Source organism: Notolabrus celidotus, chromosome 16 (assembly GCF_009762535.1).
Source record: "Notolabrus celidotus isolate fNotCel1 chromosome 16, fNotCel1.pri, whole genome shotgun sequence".
Lineage (NCBI taxonomy): Eukaryota > Metazoa > Chordata > Actinopteri > Labriformes > Labridae > Notolabrus > Notolabrus celidotus.
In genome coordinates, this window is record NC_048287.1 from 11,096,286 (window position 1) to 11,116,990 (window position 20,705).

The 20,705-nt window shown below is 40.3% G+C and overlaps 1 long non-coding RNA gene across 1 annotated transcript; it reads left to right on the top strand.

Annotated features, from left to right (window-relative positions):
• Nucleotides 1-731: 731 nt before the first annotated feature.
• LOC117827626 lies at nt 732-20,405 on the top strand. Its single transcript, XR_004634246.1, has 3 exons — nt 732-847; nt 1,025-1,071; nt 19,860-20,405. It is a non-coding gene; the product is annotated as an uncharacterized LOC117827626 (long non-coding RNA).
• Nucleotides 20,406-20,705: the final 300 nt, after the last annotated feature.

The window sequence follows — 20,705 nt, forward strand, 5'->3', positions numbered from 1 at the left end:
TTACCCACTGAGAGACACGCGTCCTGACACCAAAGTAGCACATGTGGCATAGGCTGCTAACATGAAAGCCATTTTAAAGATTCAAGAAGACAGTAGTGCACTCACTGCTATCTCCCAAAATGCATGCTTCACCTCAGAAAGCTTTGGAGCACTTGGCTTCTGAGGGGAAAGAGAGATGAGCCTCAAAGTGCTGTCCCTATTGTTCACTCTCACACTGGCTATGATGTGCTTTATTAAAGCAAGTAGCTCTTTAAGCTAACACAAATACAAGCTTGCAAACCTGGTCAAATGTGAATGGTAACATATTGCTTTTTGGCAAGTAAAGAATTCAGTATAGCATGCTAACGTGCTAAAGTAAGATGTGTCCAAAACCCTGTAGGCCCGCTGCTATACTGTATATGCTAAGTATGGCATCACAATGAGTATAGTAGATTCTAAATTCATAGTATGGCATTGTGTGTGCGAGAGTCCCTCAAATGTAGACAGGATTGACCAGAACTTTTAAGTGAAACTGGAGCTCACTAGTTATACTCAACCACCCCAGAATGCATTGCGTTTATTCAAACTGTACAACTTTGAAGCTCACCAGCCAGCTAGTAACAAGCAGCATACAATTGTTAGCAATGAATAAGTAATATGTTATTATTTAAAGTTATATCCAGTTAAAAATATATTCAAAAAGCTACACAGCAGCAAAAGTAAAGAGCATTTGTTTATTTTTGTTGAATACTCTGATAGAAACTGACAGATGTGCTAGCTTATAGCTATCATAGCTCTGACTGCAAATAGGCTATATAGAACACAGAGGGGATGTGCATCAGAATGTTGTTAACAGCATAACAAGCAAGTAAGTAAGTAGGTATAGTACACAGCCCCCAACTAGCTACATGCTGTAATACATTTTAGCAGTCAGTTGCCAGATACAGCAATTGATTGTCAAGTAATTAAGTTGATTTCTGTCTTACACTAAAATGCAATGAAACAAAGTCAAGTTGTTGACTTCAAAATACTTTTTTGACTCCAGGGACTGATCCAAGCTCATTGTTCCCTCTTTTCAGTCTGTGAACGAAGGTAAGCCAAGCTAAGCTTATCACCTACCTCCTCAAGCTGAATACTTTATGTACTTAATGAGAGTGGCAAGAAAGCAAATGCCGCCTTAAATGTTCTTCTAAATAGCTAAGTGCAGTCTTTTTACTGAATTTGAAACCTGCAACAAAAATCAAAGATAAATCATTTGACTAACAATCGCACACTAAAGAGTAGGGTGGGTGAGTTTATGTTTCAAGTAAATGAATAAGTTGTTCAGTGAAATGTGGATATTCACTTGGCTTGTGTCCAGATTGTAAAAGCTGAGCAGTAAGATTGACTCTCTTTACATACAATGGAGTAATACTATCTTTTAAAAGGAGAGTAAGTGAAACTGTCTGAGTCATGCAGTAAGATGATACAATCAAGGTTTTCCTCTCAAGATAGTCACAACAAAAACATGTAAGTGTTGTCTTCGTCAGTTTCTTAAAGCTTAATGCTGACATCTCAGGTTGAATTTTAGAAAAACACTCTATGCATTTATGGTAGGATTTTGGTCAGATTTAGTATGTAAAGCCAACCTGCTAAGCCTGATTTTTGATCAAGTGCAGTCTACTGTGTGACTGGAGGGTTCTGAAAATGTTGAGCAACTGTTTTGGCACTCTTCGTCTCTTCCTGTGACGCTCTTTCTCATTATCCTCTTGTGTTAATCCTGAGATCTACTCATTAAACAGAGCAAGAACATCCACACACTGTCAGCATCTCCACGGGAACAAAGTGCCAACACACAGGGAAGAGCTTGCACACAGATGCACACATACAGACCTCCCACGATAAATCTCTCTACCTCTCCATATGTCTTCTAGAGTCATTTATGCTTCAATCACACACAGAGCTGCCTTAGGTTTCCAGTTTGATGACATGTGGCATATTCCTAATCAATATTTCAATATGACAGCCTCAATGTGTACACTGAAGGCTGGGATTGAACAGCTACTCACATTGGCCTGACAAGTGGATGCACCCCTTTCCTGGTTAAAATCATACCTCTCCAGCAGACAACAGTTCATCCATATCAACAACTGCTCCTCCTCCACTGCCCCTCTGTCACAAGGCGTCCCCCAGGGTTCGGTGCTTGGTCCTCTGCTATTCATTCTCTACATGCTCCCCCTTGGTCACATCATACGCAAACAGGGTTTCCATTTTCACAGTTATGCCGACGACGACCAAATTTACATCTCCACCAAATCCATCACCTCTGCAACCCTCACCACACTCACTGACTGTCTTATCAAAATTAAAACCTGGATGCAAAAAAACTTTCTTCAACTAAACTACGACAAATCAGACATCATCATTATCAACCACAAATCCCTCACCACAACCACCCAAAACTTCTCCCTCACATGTGACAAACACCACTCTGACACCATCAATCCATATTCGAAACCTCGGTATAATTTTTGTCACCAACGTCACCAAAACCTCCTTCTTTCACCTAAAAAACATCGCCCGACTACGCCCACCACTCTCCTTCGCTGCAGCTGAAACCCTGATCCATGCTTTCATCACCTCCAGAACTGACTACTGTAACAGCATCTTATATGGTTCATCATCCAAAGTCCTCAATAAACTCCAGTACATCCAGAACTCAGCTGCCCGTCTACTCACTCACTCCCGTTCCCGTGATCACATCACCCCTGTCCTCCAAACCTCCACTGGCTTCCTGTCCCCCAACGCATTCACTTCAAACTCCTTACAAAGCCCTCCATCACCAGGCCCCCTCCTATCTCACTGACCTGCTTCACCTTCACAACCCCTCCCGTGCTCTCCGCTCCTCCGTTGAAAACCTCTTCTTCCCACCCTGTAGGACCAAGCACCGAACCTGGGGCGACAGGGCTTACTCCATTGCTTCCCCCGCCCTCTGGAACTCCCTGCCCAAACAGATACGCAACTCCACCAACCTACAAACATTCAAATCCCACCTCAAAACACACCTCTTCAGAACTGTTAATGTTTTTATATCCACTGTGTTTCTAATTTGTTTCTTTTATTGTGTCCTTTATTGTGTGCTATTTGTGAAGTGTCTTTGAGTTCTGTGAAAAGCGCTATATAAATAAAATGTATTATTATTATTATTATTATTATTATTATTATTATTATTATTATGAGTGTATGGAGCTGGATGTGAGTGTCCAGGCTCAAAGGAGTGTTTCTGTGTTGGTTGGGATCTGTTTGGGATATGAATTATCCTTCCCCCCAAAAACAAATACAATATGTATGTTTGGCAAAAGATAGCTGTCAGAGCTGATCTCTGTCCGGGCCTGCTTTGAGCATCTGTGCGTGTTGCTGCTTATTTTGAATTCCTGCATTTCATCATCAGCTATCTCCCTCAGAACAGTCCACTACAAAAATTACAGAGTATACTGTAAAATCGTTTCACACGAGATTCAGCCTTGCATAACATTACTGCTGTTTTGCATTGCTGCACACAAACTCCCTTTTAGTCCACTCGGAGCACTCAGCGATATACATATTACATGAGAGTAATGCTGTGTAGCAGTCACACAAACATTAAGCAGAACATGCATACTCCTCTCAGAAAAACCCATGCAGAAATATGCATATATGGAATGTATATAAAGACGGCATCCACAACACTCATTATAAAGTACTGGAGTTCATGAGTTCAGGTTGGCCTGCAGCAGAGATAGCATCCCCTCCTCTTCTTCTTCTTCTTCTTCTTCTTGTAGTTTTATTAATTGATCAATGGGAGCTGTACACCTCAAAGCCTCATAAACCATAATTTCACATGCATAGCGCTAACAGCTGTACTATTTTGAATAGAGCATAGTTACATTTCCCCTTTATCCTGTAGATGAAAACAAAGCTATCAACTGAGTTATTTTTGATCTAATGGAGAGCGAAAGAGAGAAATGCTGCACACAGACAATCAGAGAAAGAAATCAACTAAGCCCACCATGCCTGATGTATGTCAGCAAGCAGAAAACGGGCTCGTTAAAGAAAGCAAGAGAGTGTTGTTCCAAGCTTGAGGACACACAACCAAGACTAAAACACACTTTTACAGTATTCAAATGTGCAACTTATCCACTTTCTATCTGCCAGACTTTGAGTTAACCTTCTCTACTCTTGCAGCTTCCCTTCCCTGATTTTCTCTCCTCCTCTGCCCTGAGGTTGTAGGCAGAGTGCCAGCAAAGAAACAGAGAGAGTGTGCATTTGTGGATCCCCGTAGAGAGTGTGTAAACTCGACCTCTAACCCACCCTCGAGAGATTCAGACCATCAAATATGCATATGGAAGCCAGAGCAGAAGTATAGTTTTTGACGTACAGTAAACTCTCAATCACATCCATTCAATACATTTGAAGCTTTAAGATAAATGAAGTACACCATTCCTTCAATTACTGCTCTAAGTTTTATTTACTGTGAAGTTTCTTCATCTGGTCGTAGACTCACCAGATTGTGACCCCTCCTCTGCTCTCACCCCCTTGCCCTTTTATCTGTCTGTTTCTTTTTTAGCTTAGCATCAGCAATTTAATTTATTTCAACAGCGCAAGTTTCAAGCTATGGCAAGGTTGTTCTTGAAGAGATGGGTTCACAGAAAAAGTTCAGAACAGCCCTCTAAAAAACCAAGAGAATGATGGAACTGGATTCTGCTGGGTACTTTCTGTTAAATGCTACAGTTCCGGTCTGTTCACCTGGAAAAATATGAGACGATGGGAGGGAGTCAGAATCCTAAAATGCCATCCAAAGTCCTCTCTCAGGGTGCAGCTTCACACTGTTTCAAACGGGATTGTTATCATTCAGCCAGGATGTCTTTTTCGCAGCTTTGGATTCTGTCAAACACTGTGAACTGTAATCCAATTGAGCCAGATTTCATTTTAAGGTGGCCTCGCTGCCATTTGAAGCTATTTCGATATAAGCCTGGACACAATCCCATAATAGTGGTCTCAATTGAGTCCACCCTTAAGAATTCCACCCAAACAATGATGGATTTTTCACTGCTGGGGCTTTTGTGATGTTGAGTGTTTTTCCTCTATCCTTCCAAATAGTTTCCAGAGTTTACAGCTGTGGCATCAAAAGACAGAGGAATCCGGTTGCAGCCTCAATCTAACAGCTTGCATTGTTGTGGCCCAAAGATATTCTGCGGTTTTCTCAGTTCAAAGACTCCAACACTTAATTCTAATAAGTTCTTATATCACTCTTTAAGGCTTAAGTTAAAACAGATATGGCATTTCAAGGGAAACTGTTTGCACCAGGAAAAAAAGTTAATCACAACACTTGGAATTTGTTAAATACAAGTATGAGTGTGCTTTGCAAGGGTGTACTTTTTGCTTTAAAGTGCCGTGCATTAGTGCTTTCATCTGTCAGCCCTTGAATTAAGCTTGGTAATGGATACAGCCTGGCCTGTTTTAAAAAGTATATATTTTAAGTGATGAATATATTAATCCGAGAAGTCCTCCATTACACACAAATATGCAGTTTGATTATTTTGAAGCTCCCGCACTTAAATTATGCAATAGCAGTTAAAAAGTTAACTGGTCGAATGCCAGAGTGTCAGTCAGTCCACTTACTTGTAACATATCTGCAAACATCATCTATCGTTGTCTGAGAGTCAATATGCCGTAAATCCAAATCTATACCTTTGCTTTTACTGCAGAAGGTACCAGGCCTTTATATGAAGCAGGCCTCTATTAGGCTTATATTATAGGGTGAGCTCTCCATCAAGCTCATCATATGTGGATTGAATTTAACACCATCAGGATGAGAGCGCGCAGCCCCAGCCAATAAATAAAAGCTGGCCTTCATTCACACATAAAGGATGTGATCCTGGCAGTGATAAGGGGCTCAGCCACATATTTAACACCGTTCTTTGTTTAAGAATTTACAGACTGCCCTCTGGGAAAGAATGCCATGCTTTTCAGTAATTCCAGTGTAAGCCTGCAGGTACAAAAAATACTCCTAGCCAAGACTTCCTTTTCTGTGCTGAGTTTACGTCTGCAATGTAAACGCTGTCATTTCTTGGTCCAATATATCCCATGGGACAGTGCCGAATCATCAGTTTCAAGTAACCTTATGTTTCAGTTCAACAGTGGACACAGACACTTCACTTGGGCTTACTTAAAAGATTGAACCCAAATAAAAGAAACCCATTTCAATTTCATTTACTTACAATTCATGGTACAACATAACAATTTCTGATCTGTTCTCAAGAGGAGAAAAACACAACTTTTAAAGTTGTTTGTTGTTGGACCAATCATTCCTGATGCATTTCGAGTAGTAGTAAAACCAAAAAATTCCCATGTTGAAAATCCAGATCCCCTGTGTTTAGATTCTACACTTTTATATATAATCTATTAATAGAGATTAGTCAGTCCACAGCTGTATTATCATGACAATTTACAAATTGTAAATCCTGTTTCAAGGACCATGAAAATGACTTTCTTGTGTGTGAACTGACATATCTGAAAACTATGAGATGGCTTGTCTTGACATTTGCATGCAGCTAAGAGGACATATTCTCAAGATGGTGATGGTCTAAATCTAGTATTTGGGTATGTGATTGGATACCACAAAAAATAGGATTTCATATCAGCTAAGGGCGCTAATGAGCAAATAAACAACTTAGCATGATAGCCAAGTCTGCTGACTATTGAACATTCAATTTGCTAACATCAGAACGCTACAATGTGAACCTTTTAGCATGCTGAATTAGCATTCAATTGCATTCTGAATTATTTTCTACAAGAGAGTAAAGTGGACACTATACTGCTGTAAATGGGCATTTCAATCTTGTAAAAAGACAGAGCGGTCAAGCAGGACAAGGTATTCAGAATAAATATTTAAATAATAATCTCTCTGCAAGATGAATAATTGACATTTTTAGGCCATGTGTGTCCGCCCAGAGATGTGGCCTCATAACACAGAGGATCACATCTCTGAAGTCCCATTGAAATGATGAGTGGAACTAACAGACTACCCTGTTTGAATTGAAGAGGTTGGTACAGCTGTGCATGAATGGTCACACACACACACACACACACACACACACACACACACACACACACACACACACACACACACACACACACACACACACACACACACACACATATACACACTTAAGTCCAGTGACATACTCATAGTCTCTAATTAGCACCAATACTTTGTTGTAAAGGGCAAAGCTGTCTGATGGCTTTCGGGCATTACACTCCTACAATAACCTTTCAGTCATCAGGGAGAGGAAGGGGGAATGGACAAGAAGAAAAAAAGATAAATTACATCACATGTGCACTGTAACAACACACAGTACTCATCATAACACCATTTAGTGATGTTTATGACTTTTGTGTGCGTGTGTGTGTGTGTGTGTGTGTGTGTGTGTAGGTGTAGGTGTGTGTGTGAGTGTGTGTAGAATAGTTTGGTAATACTGTGTCTTTTCCCACTTGGTCATGGTGTGTGAGTCATCTCTTTGAGGGTGATCAAACATGTTGGACAGCCCACTTTATTCACTTGGCAGCCACTTCCTGTTGACGTCATACTCATGGTGGGAGGTTTTGATGCTGTTATTATGTTGTATTGCTATGACGGGCTTTCTTGTTGTATAAGGGTGACAAATTATTAATGGACCAGATCTGGAGAGAAGACATCTGATTACTCATTAGCTAAGATCAGATAACAGCTGACATCAGCTCTCAACCATGCAGCTGGCCAATCATCTCATAGTGTCACACAACATAAAGGAAAGGCATAAACTTGTAGCCTCAGGTCACAGTAGCTAGCGAGTGGTAACGTTAGCTAATAGTGATGTTAGTAAGCCAAAGGTTGTGTGGTCCAGCCAAACTACATTTGAGGCAGGAATCGATGCGGTGCTGGTTGGCCTTGCATTTTAAGTGTGCGCCCCATGTACGGAGGCTAGTCCTTGTTGCAGTGGTTGCTGGACCGACTTCTGGCCATGACCCCTTGCTGCATGTTTTCCCTCACTCTCTACTCCTGGAATCTCCTTTCTCTCTTCAGCTGTTCTATCAATACTGGCAAAACGCCTGTGGGGGAGTAAGGAATTGTTTGAAAGCCCAACTTTAGCTGTTGTGACTTGGCTTTCTGTAACATAGCCCAAAAGTGAAGCTGTGAAAAAAATGATTTAGAGCTTCCCCTTACTGACTGGGTTAAGTATATGACACAGAGTCCATCTCCTCAACATTCACAGACAGCTCAGAGGTCAAACTTAAAAATGAGAATACATGTCAAAGAATTACATTTTTCTGGTTTCTCACTATGATTTGTTATTTGATCCTAAAAAATTGGGTATGACATCAGGAGCTCCGTTGACAAATTGTACAGGGGTATTTTGGTATCACTTTCTAATCATTGTCAAGTTTGTGTCATTCCCGATACCTGAGTCAGAGTCTGACTAGAGTCCTCTGTATTAATATTCTCATAACTTATGATAAGAAGTGCTGATTCACCACAACTACTCTGTATGAACGTTGGCTGACTGTTCATGGGGCATGTCAGGAGATTTTAATTATCAGTCAAATCGCAGTGTTGCGCAATGTGCCAAAATGCATTCTGCAACTCACTTAATGGGTGATGCACTCGTAGATTCTGATGTGGTAGGATCACTTCAGATGTCTCAGAAACTCAAAAATACCTGCAACCAACCACTGTTTATCAGAATGTTGACTAACCAAACAGCTGGACCCAGTGGTTTGGTCATTTTCTTGGCTAACATTACTGTTCATTATTGATCAACAGTCTGAGTTGGTTAACTTTACCTCCTCACTTATTTTTTGGGTACATCCTGGACACTTCACTCTGCAGAAAATTAGGTATAACAGTGACTGAAAAAGGGGGCAACACCACAAACCCGTTAACCCGCCTTCACCACCATCCATCATCCTTCAGATTTCATCACGATTGAAAAAATAAGCTGTGGTCCCTTACACGAGATCTGTGTCCCTGTACCAGCTAATGATGTTGATGTAGTTGGCATACTGATGGCAGATGCCTTGTGGATGTTTTGTTTATCAGTTCATCTGGTTGCCTTTTCACTATTCATTAGTGTACTTCTTCTTTCTTGTACATTTTTTGTGTATTTATGATTACAGACTTTCTCTTTACCTCCCTATGCTTGCGTTTTAAGAACTTTGCCAAACAAAACATGAATGTTGAAGTTATAAATTAATTTGACTGATTATGTTTTTTTTCTATAAATTTTGCAATAATATCGTGATCATGAACTTTTTGGTTACAATAATGGTGAAATGAAAATCTGATATGTGACAGTACTACTTACTATCATTCTTTTTCTGAATTCTTCCCCGCTCATTCTGCATACTCTGAAACTTGACCACAACTTGATTCCTCTCCCCTGAGCTAAACCTCTCAGAAAGAGACAAAAACTGAAAAATGAAGAAATCGATGGCAATTGTGTTTTGAGTGGCCATGGTGGTGTAAACAAAGAACAACTGGGCAGGTAATAGAGATGGAGAGAGGCAGTCAGGGGGCACATGTGCTGCAAAAAGCGCAGACAGCCGAATCAGAGAAAATTGAGTGTGTGGCAGCGCGACACTGAAGGATTTTCAATGAGAGAAAAAAAAACAGTAAATTGATTTTAGATGAACCTCTGGGTCGGGTGCAGCTATGCAGTCAGATATTACCATATTTGAAAAGATGATCATTCCTGCTTAAGTAGTGTGAGTAGTACAGTTCGAGAGGTCCTCCGTCTTATAAAGTAGACTCCTTCAAACACACAAATCCATCCAGTTGTCAGTGGAGTGTACACGCTAGGTGAGCTGGATGCTGTGATGGGCTCAAAGCTCAATGAACCACGAGGCCTCCACTCTCTCTGTCTCATGTCAGAACAGATGGCAACACTACCGAACCCCACACTCATCCATCACCAGCCATTCATTCAGCGAGGCAGTACATAGGTGTCTGCGCAGGTTTGTGAGTGTGAGTTTGTCCAAAATGCACCTTCAGGTGAAGTGACACTGAGGTGATTGACAGTCAAGCGAGCCTGCACGCAAAAGCTCAGCTGCAGGATTTCAGGTCAGCTATCTTAACCCCTGTAAACACTGAAATAAATTTTACAAATAAGAATTTGTCTAAAAGTTGCCAAGCATGTACCTGACAGAAAAAAAGATTGTTTTCCAATCCAAGCTGAAAAAAAAGAAAAAGAAAGCGTATTGGTCAGACAGATGATGACTTGATGGATGCCATGTGTCAGCTGTGATTGCACTGAACACTGAGGCTACCGAATGTGGCACAGTGTCAGAGATGCCTGTCAAACCTCCCCCAATGTGCCCTCTTCTCTCTCCCCCTCTCCCCTTCTGAGGCACTGGAGGAGAGGAAGTGCAGATGTGTAGTTAGCGTTTCAACTCATCATCACTCTCCATCTCTCTTTCCCTCACTCCTTGTAGTGATTTCTGTGAGTATAGAGTGCCTCGGGCAAAAACGCTGAAACCATCTGCTCTGCTAAGCCTGGCCCTCCATCCCACTTTTGCTTCGAGTTTCTCCAGCTTTCTCTCCGCTTCTCACTCACTTTTTTCTTCCCCCTTTAGAGAGAGCTGTGTGATTTCCACCCGTGCCACTGATTGTTATTTGTGCGTTGGCTTGGTCGTCCAGGGCAGCTTAATCCTGAATTTAGATAGGCCTCAGGAATTTTTATGCTTGGAATTGCAAAATCAGGTTATCTTAGCAGCCTGCAATTACAATGTTTATCTGAAATGTATCTTATCACCCAATGTAACAAATGACTTGAGCTCTGAAGCATAACTGCTGTTTCTGAGATGAGCCCTGATTGTACTGACATGTATAGACTTTTTGGCTGTTCAAGTTTTATTTTACCTCTTTATTTTCAACCATATGCTCACTATAACTGAGAGAAATGTCAGCGAAAGAACAGAAGTAAACTCTGTCTTCTCAGTTGTAAGGTTTGCATGGTAATGAACATGTCATGACTTCTTATGTCACATACCTTCTGTTACCAAAGAAAACAGCTGGTTCATGCTAACAGGCTAGTGCATGCAACAGAGAGCTTTACACCGTTGCACAGTTTTACTTGGCAAATACTAACATATGTACTATAAGATAAGATAGTCCTTTACTCGTCCCACAATGGGGAAATTCAAGTGTCACAGGAGCAAAGTAGACAGTGCAAAACAAATATAAAGCAAACAAGGGCCTATAAAGAACAAATATTAAAAAGTTATTAGCAAAATAAAATTAAAATTAAAGAGATGAAAAATAAGCATATCTTACACACACACACACACACACACACACACACACATATATATATATATATATATATATAGCTCAGGAGATAGGTTGTGGAAAGTCCCACTCTGCAAACAATGCATTTGGGTTTGCATTTGAAATTGTTAGTACTTTGAAGTCCAGGCAGAGTTAAACTGACATTTTCTCATTGTCAAATCTTCTGCTTAGGTATGGACAATAACATTTTTAAATCCTAGGCTACTATAGTCTGATGTTTCTTCTGTGAACCTCCGTTCTGAACATGTGCAACTCTAGTCAGATTTAGATACACTTTTTGTTATACTGGTTAAAATGATCTTTATGTCCTGATGGCAATCAATACATAATGTGTTCTTAAAAAATAGCGAAGAAAAGCTGCTATCTACAGCCGGAGTAAACCTGGGAAAACACCAACCAATCCCCGTTTTTTTGGGTCCCCAAATTTTAAACAAATCAAATCCCGTCCTGGCGTTCTGCCTGCCTCCTGCGCATACATTTCCCCGGCGTGCACTCCCCGTCCCCTGCTTCTGCTTCCCCTGACTCTACTGACTGCCCCTCTGCTCGACCTCGGGCCTGACCCCTCTGACCCGATGAGGTTCTTTGCTCAGGACTGTAGTCCGGATCAGAGTCTAAAAAGCTCTCACCACGGGGGCTCTGACAAGCAAAAGAATGTATGACATATAGTAAGTCCTACAGAAAATGTATATGTATTGTAGTGTCCGTCCGGATGCTGTAGGGATGACGAGCCGATTCGTGAACACGTTGATCTTTACTAACCGGTCACTGTCGGCCGTGAACACGCCAACCAACAAACCAACAATCAATGTTTGAATGAATGAAAAACTTCTCCTCTTGTCTCTTCTCTCCCCGCTCGCACACTCTACACCTCTCTTGATGCCTTCACTGACTGTCAACACTGTAGGAATTAAGAACATCTACACTGAACACGTTTAACAAACAGTAGAGCTGTTACAGTATTATATGTATTATAGCTTTTCTCCTGATATCGTGTCACCGGTACAACTGGATAATGCTAGCATGACAGCTGTGAGTACTAACAACAGCCATGTTTGTTTGTGTTTTTAACTTTCACTATGATACCTTTTGGTGAGGACTGGTTTTGAATCAGTCATGATCATATGGTCATGAATCAGCGGCGCTCGTGCATGCTAGCGGGGGCGTCGTCTTGGAGGTGCTCCGAGGGGAAGGGGGGGTGGGGTTAGACGGAGCCCTGAAGGCATGTTACATTCAAATTCATGCTAGTTTTCCAAGACTACCAACCCCAGCTTTAAGCTACTTTGCAGCTGTGCAGTTTGTGCTGTTAAATAATTTTTTCATATACTAAACCTGCAATATATGGTATACCTCTCATATATTAGAGGTTGCATATGATGGGGCTGCACAAAGCCCTAGCTCACAGTATTCAAATCAGCCTATTGATTTTGTTACAGCCCTGAACAGCCAATTTTGGTGCTAGAATGACATCTGTAGCTAGCAGGTTTAGGGACTGTGTCCTCTAACTCAGATTGCTCTCATTACTGGAAGTTCTGAATTTTAGACTTTTGGATGCAAGAGTGCAAAAAAGATTCATAGCATGATCAATAAAAATTAACCAGATGCCAGACAGACAACCTTGCATAAAAAGGGAGAGCATGGTGGGAGTCCAAGCAATCCCCAGGTTTACAGCATTATAAAGATCTGGAGATATTCATTGTTGTACTCTTTGTCTTGCATCTTTCACATTTTGAACTCTTGTGTTTCATCTGTTGATCAACACCATTTACTTGGTGTCTCCTGAGAAGTAAAAGCAGCAGGGTGCACCTTTTGATTAATTGCAACTGGGGAACTGCTCTCCATTACTCTCGGTTCTTCTGCTGCTCTCTAAACGTGATCTTTTCAAATGACCCTGCGTCCATCCTATTCAAACCAGTCTATTCATTAACTGATTAGAATAAATGGCCACTTAGTAAAATCAATTCTGAGACGACTGCTGCACCACCAGAGTCCAGCTCTCTGCCCACAGATCGAGGCCTGTGAGGGCTGATTGCACTTAAGAAAAGAATGTCCTTCTGTGTGGAAACAGCTGAGTTTTTACCGCAATTTTTAAAGATACCGTTAATCTTTCTTAGGAGGTTTTGTGCATTTATATAGTGATAGATCTAAAGTTTTCAAAAGCCAGTGTGGGTTGGACTCACTCTCAGGATAAAGCAGCATCAATGTATTCATAAAAAAAATCCCTGCTGGACAATGAGCAGCATCACAGGCTTCGTCAATAGCAATGTAGTGGTTTGACGGTGTTTCTACCTATGAATTATTTTCTCACAATTAGTTTTATTATACTGTTCGAAGCTTCAAGATGTAACCAGGGAGCAGAAACATGTGTGTATGTCAACCAGTTAAAAACAGAACTGAATCAATGCAACAATACAAATCATTCTTTCATTAAATTTAGCATACCGTTTTTTAGAGAATGGTCAGGAGGATTTAGTAGTGTTTGAATCATTTAGGGTGTAAGTGGGTCACGTCCATTATCCCTTCCATTTCTCTGCTAATGCTGTGTCTGCTCATCAGATGCAGTGTCCAGTAGGGCTGTGCTACTTATCATTATATAATCGACATTACAATGTTCAAAAGTCGTAACGCATAACATATAATGGCAAGTGATGCAAAAAACATATTTTGCCTCAACTTTCTGATTGCCTCCTACCAAAAAAAGCTTGTACGATTCTCATTTTCCATAACCTACCTACCTATAATCCACAAGAAGTTCCATCTCATTTTATAAAACATTGTCTGCATAAGCTGGAGACATGTACTTCATGCGGCTACAGTCCTAGCAATTAAACAGTTGCTCATTATTGTTTTAACCTATGAAGAAGAAACTCATAGAGGCAAGTTTCATGTGCCTTCAAGTCTTGAGAGATCAAGATTCTGATGTAACATTTATTGAGGTATGGCAATGTCCCAGCACAACTGGGCAATAACAAGATGAGACTGATTTCCAGCCGAAGGGTGCCATAAATACGCCCAAACCTTCTTAGCTATTTGATTAACATATGCATGTGTCCCTGATGTCATGAAAACAGCTTTGAAAGTTAACAGGATATCAAGAGAGCTTGAGAATTCCAGCTAGCTAAAATCAAGCTCACACTGTCAGCATGGAGCCATGGCTGGACATGCTTTTCAGAGACAAAAGCAGAACCAGATTTTTCATGTACTTCAAGTTAGGTGCCTGGCGATACAACCTCGAGGGAGTGACGGACTCCACTGCAACATCAGTCTGTCTGACACCCTCCCTGTCCAGTCACATTAACACTGTAGGTGGGAAGAGAGCTGGTGGTTTAAGGGGGTCTACTTCTGTATCTCCCTGCCTTTCTCCATCAGCCGCACCTTGTTTTGCACCTTTAACCACAGACAAAAAGCAAACATAGTTGGATGAGAAACAAACTTGAAGTCTGGTAATTCTACAACAGATGGATGATGATGACTGAGGGAATTTACTGTTCCATCAAGGTTCAGAGATGGATCTCTTGAGGATCTGATGTGATCTGTGGTGGGACAAGCAGAGCTATAATAATTGAAACTGGATCTGAAAGGTAATCACAGCTCTATTATTACTATCAACACCTGGGTTACAGGAAGGAGTTTAATAAAAAAGGACTTTCCTTGTATTCTAACTGCTTATAATCCCTGGGAACATAGACAGTTCTACCAATGTTAAACAGTACTCTAACAGCACATTCTGAAAGTACATTTTGATCATATTGCTTGTTATAATGCAGATACAAGTGTTTTTGTCTGCCCAAATCTAGACCAAAATATGCAAAAGGTTACACCCAACATTAGAAATGCATCATGGGTTTTTGTAATGTTTAAAGGCTATGTAAATGGCAACAGTGTCAAAGGCTGATGCATTTGATACAGACTCATTTTGTTCTATCTGTTGCCTCACTGCACATCTCTGTCCAGATAGAGTGCAATCTGTTTTCCCAACTGAGCAAACAGGCCAATCCAGTGCGCACATGCATTCTAACACCTCTGTGTGCACAAATGTGTGTAACCACTACACACAGATAGATTAAACAGAGGCATAAATACACATGTGCATACATAAGCACATCATGCACGTATTAGATAAACAAGGCACACAGCATTCAAACTCCTCTCACACGGTCCAAACTGTAGCAGGGGAGCTGTACGAGGCAGAGATTGGTAATAAAACTTTCCCTTAGTCAATGGAGTGTGTGAGTGTGAGTGTGAGTGTGAGTGTGTGTGTGTGTGTACTGTGTGCTGTGTACTATTTGCTGCTCTCAGCGGTGTGGGAGGTCTGATTTGTAGCAGTAATATCGACAGGAAGGGCCTCGGAATGAGGTCTTTCCTTCAGGGAGTCCTCCTACCCTTTCGCACAAACACATACACACAAACAAAAACTAGGTTTGTGTGAGCATACGGAGGACATTTGCACTGATGCAACTTCATAGGGTTAAACTAAAATGTGTTGGGGTGTGGGGCCTGTGTCTCTGTGGGTACATGTACACGTGTGTATGTGCAACAAAAATTGATTGATACCATTTGACAAAGCAAGATAAAACCAGGTAAGATGATGCAATGTCCTGGACACTGCATATTAGCAGGATGCTTGATCGTTGTTTACAGTCTGACTTGCACTTTAACAAGCAAGAATGGAGTTACTGTCGACAGTTTTTAGGCAAGTCTTGACAAATTAACTGAAGTTAACAAGCCGCCATTACTACAGTGGCATCTTGTGACATTTATGTATTTAAATTAGGCTTTTCAAAGAAGTGAACAGTTTTTTACTTTTATCAATACTTTAGATGTTACCGTATTTTGACAAAGATTTAGAAGACATTGAGAAGAACCTGTGGAGCTCTCAGCTACTGTAACAGTCAAGAAAACATGGAGTTATTAATAATTTTGTCTCTCTCTGAGCGACCTGTATAAGACATTTTGTTGATAAGTGCCAGGCAATAATGGAATGATCTCATAATACATTCCTCTACTAGTTCGCAAACTCATCAAGTAAGAGCTGCGTGTAAACATTACAGACCAGTAGCATCAGCAAAAAAAGGTAGAAAATGTGTGCACAATGAACATTTGTAAAAAAGCATCTTTGCTAATTAATCTACATGTTAGATCCATGGAAACAGTACTGTGTTATGATATACTGTTTATGTTTAGATGATCTGACTAAGGTACATTCATCAGCAGGTATCATTTCTATGTAGTTAAATTAGTAGTAAATTGCTGTGAGATGGCTGTAATTGGGTTACAATACACCATATCATTCCATATCCTACCGTACTATACCATACAACAACAAACTATACTGTACCTTTCCACACCATACCAAACCAAACCATTCCATACCATACCACATCACACGATTCAATATCATACTGTACCGTACTGTACCATACCACACCATACATCACCATACCATCATTACCATACCAAAACACACAATACCATAAAATTACAATACCATAACACATGGTTCAATAACATACTGTACCGTGCTATACCATACCATACATTGTCATACCAAACCACAACACGCCAAACCATACATTACCATACTTTACCATACCATACCATACCATACCATACCATACCATACCATACCATACCATACCATACCATACAACAACACACCATACCATACCATACCATACCATACCAAAATAACCCTTACCATAACATAACATTACCATACTTTATCACATCACAACACACCATACCACACCAAACCATGCCAGACCATACCATAACATACCACACTACTGTGTACCATACTTTGCAATACCATACCTTATCGCAACATGACACAAGATACCATACCATACCGTACCATATCATGACACACCATGCCATACCATACCATACTGTACCCTACTATACAATACCATACCCTGTCATTTCGTCATAAATTGACAATTTTTTTCTTGAACTCGTGTTGCAGACATTCAGATTTCTACACAGTGTTTTGAGGAATAAAAACAACATAGTTGCAAAACTTAAATATTAAACTTAAAATTTATATTATAAAATGTATTTATAATGGTAAACAACCAATTTATTATTACTTTTCTACAGTTTTTATCCTGACTGTAAAGCACATTGAGCTTACTAGTAATGAAATGTGCTTTACAAATAGAACTGCTATTACCAGTTCTTGTACAATACGAAACCAGAAAACTTGTCATACCCAAAGCTAGCATTGCACCTACAGATATTGCATAAAAATACATAAATAGAATTACTTTGACATAACACTACTTCCAGCCTTAACCTTTAGCCAAAGCAAAAACTATCAAGGTAGCTCTTTAGAGAACACAAACTACAGACATAATAGACCAAAGATACTTAATGTTCTCACACCTTGGAGCGCCCATATGTAACGCAAAGATTGGCACCATACACAGTTACACACCTTTCTCACCTGCTGCATGAATCGGAACAGTGGACACACAGGAGAAACTGACAATCAGACGAGAACATATCTTCTTCAGTAAACCAGAGATCTTGGAGGGTGTTGCGCTCTGCAGTTGTTCACACTTATCTAACACATCCTGTTCCTCTACTGACACAATGGCCAATTAAACTTCTAGATTGACACTCAGCCTTCATGCCTTTTGAAGCATCTGGGGTATTTTCTGAGAGTGTGTGTGCGTGTGTGTGTGTGTGTGTGTGTGTGTGTGTGGTGTGTGTGTGTGTGTGTGTGTGTGTGTGTGTGTGTGTGTGTGTGTGTGTGCACACTCGGGTTATTCCATCCTGGCATTCTGTCATGTCGTGGATGAGTTTCTGTCGGGCTGTGAGACTGCAGAACCTTTAAAAGGTATGAGACAGCAAAGCACTGCCCTTCCCCTCCCTCCAGCCCTGTGCAGTATGGTAGCACAGAGACCTGAAAGAGGACCTTTTATATCCTCTGTCTTTGTCTTCATTCTCTCTTGAGTCACTTAAAAACATATTAAGTTGTTTGTTGTCCAAAAACCAAGTCGTATCCATGAAGCTCAGCCAAACTACAGATCAAAAATAAAACATTCTTATAAAGCCAAATGGATCGTCCTAAATCACAATTATGCTGGGGAAGGGAAGGGATAGTCTCCTTCAACAAAGCAGAGAGACATTTTTTGGATAATTTGGGGGACATCAAGTTTGTCCTTCAACATTCTGAGAATTAGAGCTTCACCAATACATCTGCCAACAATTTTACTGGGCTGATATGGGCCTGTCACAGATATATAGGCATCAAGGTATACCTTTCAGAATCGCATAAGTCACTTTTTATTGCATTGTCATAGTGTCATAGTGTCATAGTGTAATTTATCAAGCTCAGCATCCTTGGCTCATTACTGTCATGACTCTCAGCACTGTCTGCAGTACATGGAGCATATAACAACAGGTCAGTGCATGTGCATGAGTCACATTAGTATTGTTGATAAAACAATGTTAATACTGTCTTAAATATTCTGATTCTGATACGTCAACAACACGTCAACAACAGGTCAACAACACGTCAACAACAGTAATTACGGGGCAATCTGATCACACGCATTACATCCAATTAATGCAAAGAAAAGACTCCAGTACATTTCAGTTCTGCATGTTGACAATGTGGCAAAAATCTCTAAGGTGCTGATCACTACAATGTGACTCAAACCACAAGCAGTAATATAAAAGTAGTGACATGTGCCTCATTTATGAAATCTCAGAGACAAAGGAGAGCTGAATGAGTACAGAAGTGTCAACATCAATATTCCTGCATAAGTCCCATTCACATTGTCAAATGTAAATGTGATGGAAACATTCGGTTTAATATACTTCATCAGAAAGATGCAGGACCATGTTTTAACTTAACCGGAATTTAAATGTTCAGTTTTATGTTAGTTGATCCGACAAAGAGGCTGTTAAGATTCTGTTCGCAATTGAAGCATACACACCATGGAATCAGATGGACTTCTATTTTTATTATAATAATATTTTTCAAACAGATATCTTTAAATCAATAGTTTGTGTCAACTTGTTTGTCTTTAGTTGGTAGCCATGTAATAATAAGGGTAAAGTATAGAGAACGTTTTTTTTTTTTTACACATTATAATCCTGCTCACCTGTTCACAATCAATCATCCGTACTTAGATATGGTTATTTATTTTAAAAAGAAGCCTTCTGAATAACTCTGAATGTGCAATTGGATTGATACCTGTGCACCTACTGTAAACATAGAAATGTCTTGTTGCTTTCTAATTTTAAAATGATCTCAATCGGCTGCAATGTCAGCCTGCCCTCTGAAAGTGGTGCTGGTATCAAAATCACATATTGATCAACTGTACTGCAAATGACTTCTAAACGATATACTCTATAACACCATGACAATAAAAAATCCCTCGCACACAATGCACACACTCCATTATGAGTTCAATCACTCATTTTGCACTACAAAGTGACAGCATGGAAAGTATTTCAGACATTATTCATATGGTTTCCAGGTGGCCGGCTAAGGCTGATTGACAAAGCCCATTCATTTTCTTTTCAGATGAGAAAAAGCTGAAGAGATGAAAAGGCCAGAGGATCTCAGAGTATTTCAAAAGCCTGGAGACCATCAAAGATTCAGTTCACATGTGGCAAATCCTGCTCAGTGCAGAGCCATTAAGATCGCAGTAAAGACAGTAAATGATTGTCACACTCTTGCAGAGCATTACTGCAGGTTATCAGTGGCATGACGAACACCTGCAGCAGGTGTATGTATCTGTATTTGAGTGTCTGCCTGTGTACTGATTTGAATATCGAGTGCGTGCCAGTGTATGTGTGTGAAAGTGACCAGCTGAGTGCGTACGTCCATGCAGGATTATGGAAACACTGGATTATTTCCCCCGCACCTCAAAGAAGCTTCTTTAAATCCTTAAATGAGCAGTGAAGGAGAGGACAGCAGTGAAGGAGATGAAATAATTTCTTCAGAGTCATTCAAAGTGTTACAACTAAAGTGACCTTGCGAATTCACAATCTGCTGTCATTTGTATTGGGTGTTTGGTGTATTTGTTTCAGTTGAAAGCCTTTTTTTGTTGGATAAAGTGTCAGATTTCTGCTGGTTTTGTGAGTATGTTTGTACGTGCAAATTGAAGTATGAAAAAATATGTGTCTCTGTGTGTGTATTTGTGTGTGTGTGCATGACACAAAGTGTGAGCCCGACACCAAGTAGTAACAGTCAAAAAAAGAAAAAAGGATGGCTGAGCCCGGCAGCCTGTTAGAGTGTTGATAAAGAAGAGACCTTCCTTTAAAACACTAGACAAGCAACATCATGTCATTTCTTCTTCTCTTTTTTCAAAATGTCCCTTTTTCTTATTCTTTCTCTACACTTTCTGCCCAGCATGTGTCAATCACT